This window comes from Hevea brasiliensis, chromosome 14, assembly GCF_030052815.1.
Source record: "Hevea brasiliensis isolate MT/VB/25A 57/8 chromosome 14, ASM3005281v1, whole genome shotgun sequence".
Taxonomy (NCBI): Eukaryota; Viridiplantae; Streptophyta; class Magnoliopsida; order Malpighiales; family Euphorbiaceae; genus Hevea; species Hevea brasiliensis.
In genome coordinates this window covers 22,653,171-22,659,396 of record NC_079506.1, presented here as the reverse complement: position 1 = coordinate 22,659,396, position 6,226 = coordinate 22,653,171, and the positions used below count along the sequence as shown (strand labels likewise).

The window sequence follows — 6,226 nt, the reverse complement described above, 5'->3', positions numbered from 1 at the left end:
AGTTTTCCAAAAGACTTGGTACCTGAGGAAGATGCTTGTTATGCAATCTGATTTTCCAGCATTCTGTTATGTGTTTGCATCTGTTCCAGCCTTGCTTTCATCTCTCTCATCTCTTCATCATGCTTAGTTTGGTTAGCAAGAATCTGTTGTAATAAAGCTTCTGTGGTGGAACTTTGTTCTTGCTGTTTTGGTAGAGGTGCAGGATTCATGTTTCTTTGCTGAAAATTAGGCAATGGTTGCCTATTTTGCTGATATGGAATTCCTTGTTGCTGTTGTGGTTGAAAATTCTGATTTGGAACTTGACTTTGCTGATTTCCCCATGAAAAGTTGGGATGATTCCTCCAAGTTGGATTATAAGTTTGAGAGTAAGGATTCCCCATTTGTTTGTTTCCATAATTACCAACATATGCTGCTTGCTCTCCATAGTCGACTCCACAGCTGGCAGTTCCTTCTGCATAAGCAACTTGTTGTGAACTTCCAGATGATGATGATGAACTAACCAACATACTTAAATCTTCCATCTTCTTAGCCAAAACATTTGTAAGTGCATCAAACTTTGCATTAATCATGTTGAATGGATCAAGGTCATACATTCCAGCAGCTTGCTTCTTTTGAGTTGGAGCTGGTCCTCTTGGACTACTCCAAAGATGAGTATTCTTTGCAATTTTCTCCAATAGCTCATAAGCTTCATCTTCATGCTTCATAATAAATTCTCCTCCTGTTTGAGCATCAATAATCCCTCTAATTGTAGGAGTGACATTGGCATGATGTGGGCATTGTCTCTCTAATTCCTTCCATCTCATCCATGATTCATAGAGAGTTTCATCTTCTCTTGGTCTAAAAGCTGTCATTTGATTCCTCAATTCTTGAGTTTTTCCAGGTGGAAAATATTGTGCAAGAAATGCATCAGTGAGTTGCTCCCAATTTGTAATGGAGTTGTAAGGTAAAGAATCAAGCCAATCCAATGCTCTATCTTTCAAAGAGAATGGGAATAGCTTCAATCTTGCTGCATCATCAGATACTCCAGGTTGTTTTTGCATATCACAAATCATAGCAAACTTCTTTAGATGTGTGTGTGGATTTTCAGAAGGATGTCCCCCAAATTGAGAATTTTGAATCATTTGAAGAACTCCAAAATCCATCTTGTAGCTATTTGCATAAATTCTTGGTCTTGCTATGCTTTCTCTTAAATCATCAAAACGAGGAAAAGCATGATCCATCATACTTCCCCTAGGCACATTAGCATTTACAACCTCTTCACCTTGGGCTGCATTTTTATTGTTTCGATCATTTCCAGCATTACCGCCACCAATTCTGATTCTTTCATCAGCCATGTCTGCTTCTAATTCAGTTTCTCTCAAAGCTTTTTTCCTTCTTCTGGTTTCTTTCTTGTTGGCTTTACAAAATTTCTCAATTTCAGGATCAAACAATAAGGATGTGTCACTTGTGCTTCTAGCTCTTCTCATGAAAGATTAAGAGTACCTAAAAAAAAAACAAACAAACACAAAATGAAAAGATAACAAAGATAGAACTAAAAACAACTAAAAAAAATCAAGAATTCAATCTTAAACAAACAACTCCTCGACAACGGCGCCAAAAACTTGATGTGGCCCAACCGCAAGTGCACGGGTCGTACAAGTAATATAGAAAAGTTATCGTTCCCACGAGGAGTTGAGTTAATGATTGAATTTTTGATATAAAAATTCTAACTAAATTGAACTATTTTTGAAGTTAAAGCAAATAATTGATGGGTATTGGAGTATGAAATCTATATGTGCAAAATTAATAATCTATTCAACTATGTAATGATTTAACTAAATTTGCATCAAATTAAAATAAGCAAATTCAAATATGGCAATATTTAAAATGGCAAGTAATTAAATTCAATTAGAAATTGACAATGATAAAAGGGCGATTCCGGAGTTCGGGATTTCATATTCAAGCTATTTTGGGATTTTAAATTGGTTATCCAATCTTGTGGAACTTACGAGTTTTAAGGAGATTAATTCTTAAATCCTTTGAATACCCTTTCGAGTGAGACAAAGAGTGCCTTAATCAATCTAATCCTACTTTCGTGGAGTTAGAGTTAATTAAGACCCATTAGGTTCTTTAATTAATTTGTGAATCCTCTTAATCCTTAGTCTATTTCTAGATCTAAGTTAATTAAGTCCAATTTCTTGATTATCTATCACAAGGCCTTCTCCTTTCGGTGCCTCAACCATGGATTAAGAACATCACTTAATGGGATCCTACACTAAGCATGTCATTAAGCACACAAGAAATTAATAAAACTCATTAAGGCCACAAATATGAATTACCCAATCAAAATCCACAAAATATCTCAAATATTACATCCCTTACTCCAGAATCTAATTAAACTACTCACTATCCATAATATTTACAAGATATTCTGAGTTAATATGGAAATAAAGCTTTAATCTAAGCTAAGAAACAAGAAGTCCAACACTAGAAAGGTAGGAAAAATATAAGAAAAGAAAGAAATCTCCAAATCTGGTTGGAAATGGTGTGGGAGATGATTGCGACTCTTCAGCTGCTGCTTGCTCCTTTCCCTTTTCTTCCTTTCTTTTTTTTTTTTCCCTTCTAAAATGGGATATGGGGCTATTTATAACTTTTTCTGACATGGAGCCCTAAAATGGTGTGTTTGAGGTGAGATTTTCTGAGGGAATATTCTGCCAGCTCATTAATGAAATCTTTGTGGGACTGCATAAGTCATGCAGTCCCTTATACAGTTTTCGGCTGGTTTCTGGTTCACTTATGCGAAACTGCATGACCAGGCGCATAAGTTATGCATAATTCCGTGAGATTGCATAAGGGAGGCGTGAATCTGCATAAGCTATGCACTCTCCTTATACACAATTCGGCAGGTATTGGAACAGTGTTTCTTCTTCTTATGCAGATCTGCATAACTTATGCGGCAAGTTATGCGCAATTTGGCCAATGCATATTTCAACTTTGAAACTTGTTTGACATCTTTGGCTGTAGAAATCACTCCTCAATGGCAAAATTTCTTTTTAGTCCTTCAAAAACACCATTTTTCCTACAGAACAAAGTAAAAATTACAAATTAATCCAAAATTGGCAATTATGAAAAACTAACTAAATAACTAATGAAATTAACTAAAAGTGACTAATTAATTAAATAAAATGGCTCTGAAATTAAACCTAAATGACTATGCAAAATGTATGCATCACATATCAAATCAAATTACATTGGATCAATCAATTCCAAATCAAGTCATTTACGTGGATAAATTTTCAACTAATTAACTAGTTATACAAGCATACTATACATGTTTGACCTAGTATAAAGCATCACTATTGTAAGTAGCTTGATTTTGATTGTAAATTCTTTCCGCAAGTTCATACAAAATATGATGTTATAACATACTGATATCCTTTTAGTAAACTATTAGTATATAATTTAACCAATTTGATTTAATGAATGAAAATATATAAATTATAAATTTAGATTAGAATTCTTACTTTCTCGGTTCTTATTTAAAAATAAAAAAATCTTTGTTATATGTGTCATTCAATAGTTGGTCAAAGGTCGAATTACATGTGCTTTGCAATATTATATAATATATAAATTGTATAAAATGACAATTGGGCACATTGACTTGATGTTGATAAATTTATTTAATACAAATTTCCACCATCTTCCATGGGTGCATTTACATAATTTGTATTCCTATTTTAATTAATTGGAATTTATGAAAAATATATCACATTATATTATATATTTAGAGATGTTCATTAATTATATATATATATATATATATATATATATATATATATGTATTGTGTAATTCTAATTAAAATATTAAATTTGAATGTGAAACTCATCTCTCAACCAAAATTTAAACTCATTCCCAATAGATCAGAGTAGAAAATAATTTTTTATATAAAACTAAGCGTTTATCATTAATTCAATTAATGAAATATATATTTAGCATATAAATATTTAATATAGCTAGTTGAATATAAAATCTTTGTATTATGTTTCACATGCTTTAATCAATGGTTAGTATGGTTTCCAAGAAACAACATCAACACCAATTTTAAACTCTATAGCTATATATTCGCTCCCAGTGGGACGTAAACTATTCCATCCCAAAATCTCAATAATAACAACAGTAATCCACTCTGCCTTAGATTAACATCGTTTGAGTTTTAAGCAATCTTTCTTAGCTCCAACGTTGAATGAAATCAACAATGAGAAGCAAATCAATCAAGCTAAGCAAACTTGCGCAACACATTAGAGTTCCGTGCAAGGCTATAATTTTTCAATTTACTGCAGATCTAGTAATTAATTTATTAGAGGAAAATCTTTTTCATTAAATAAATTCTGTGTTTATACAAATAATAGAAACAAATTAATCATCTGATTCTGGTAAATCAGCAAAGAAATTCCACAAAATACCATTATATTCTAATATTAGAGAATCAAGATCAGGAATTCCGTCGTCTAAGTTTGCAGATGCAGTGGATTCCTTGTTTCCTTCTTCAACGATTTTAGTCTCTCCTTTCTTAGGCCATTGTGGCATAATTTCTCTAACATAAGCCCCCAAATCCAAGCTGGTAGGATATCTCTTCGAAGCACATTTAATTCTTGGCTGAGTTCTTGGTTTCTTAGGCCAATGTGGCTTAATTTCATTAACATAAGAAACCAAATCCAAGCTGGGAGGATACCTCTTCGAAGCAAATTTTCTTGGTTGAGTCCTTGGTTTCTTGGTCATGTTTGGTGAACAGAGTTTACTGTTAGGAGAATTTTTCCTCGGCCTTCCTCTACCACGGTGTTTTATCATCATCAATTTTATATTGCAAGAAATCAGTTGAAATCAAAGTTATAGATATGAATAATAATGTTTTGAAAATACATTTGATTGAGTATCTATTTAAAAGTAATTTCAGAATCCTAATCCGGAAAGGAAACTGATTTCCTAGTCTACGTAAATTGAAATCCTTGATACTTTTATTTTTATTTTTTTACCTTTTATTTATTATTTTGCATTGACTTGCCGTTGGAAGATGACTAAACTAGGAAACAAACCTTTCCGCTATTTCTACAGCAGTGGCAATTAAAAAAGACTTCTCTTTAATTTCTGTTACTTCTACAGCAGCTGCTTCTTTAGTCTAGAGGATGATAAGGCATATAAGATCAGGAACATTGTTAGTAGTGATGATGCTTGGTGCGTTGGTCTTCTCATGGGTGGCTTGTGCTTTTCAAGTTAGGATTGATCTAGTAAACAATTTATAAGAGGAAAATGTTTTTCATTAAATAAATTATGTATTTACACAACGAATAGAAACAAATTAATCATTTGATTCTGATATATCTGAAAGTAAATCTCATAAATAACCATTATATTCTAAATTTAGAGAATCTAGATCAGGAATTCCGTTGTCTAAGTTTGCAGATGTAGTGAATTCCTTGTTTCGATTTTCAGCAAATTTAGTCTCTCTTTCCTTAGGCCAATGTGGCTTAATTTCTCTAAACATAAGAAACAAAATCCAAGCTGGGAGGACACCTCTTTGAAGCACATTTTCTTGATTGAGTCCTTGGTTTCTTGGTTGCGTTTGATGAAAAGAATGCATTCTTGGTTGCGTTTGATGAAAAGAATGCAGTGTTAAGAGAATTCTTCCTCTACCTACCTCTACCATGGTGTTTTATCATCATCTATGATTGCAAGAAACCAGATAAAATGAAAGTTATTGAATGCTTTGAAAAGACAGCAGCGGCTACTTATAAGTAGTTTAAGAATCCTGGCTACTTATAAGTAGTTTAAGAATCCTGATCCTAGAAGGAACTGATTTCCTATTCTAATGGAAATTGAAGTTATTATTGAGTAGCTAGTAATTTAATAATCCTATTCCAAAAATGAAACTGATTTCCTACCCTCACATGGACATTAAAATTCTTTATTATTATTTTCTTTTTACTTGCTTGATGCGCAGATATTTACAATTTATTTCTGAAATGAGTAGGATTTCATTTCATTTATACTCTATGGATTGCTGCTGACCTATGTGTACTTGATTTTGGCCCAAAATACAATCGATCGAGCGTCTAGGCTTTAATGGTCAAGTTCAACTTTCTCTTGCAAAATTGATTGCAAGTAGAAAACCTCATTTGAATAAAGAAAATAAAATTGAACTTAAAATAGAATCATTTGGCATAACAAAATTTGAAATATAAAATTTAA

General features: G+C 32.5%; 1 non-coding gene across 1 annotated transcript; it reads left to right on the top strand.

The window, feature by feature from the left end:
* The first annotated feature begins 759 nt into the window (after positions 1 to 759).
* LOC131173550 (small nucleolar RNA R71) lies at positions 760 to 866 on the top strand. The gene has a single exon (XR_009143866.1). It is a non-coding gene; the product is annotated as a small nucleolar RNA R71 (small nucleolar RNA).
* The last annotated feature ends 5,360 nt before the right edge of the window (positions 867 to 6,226 follow it).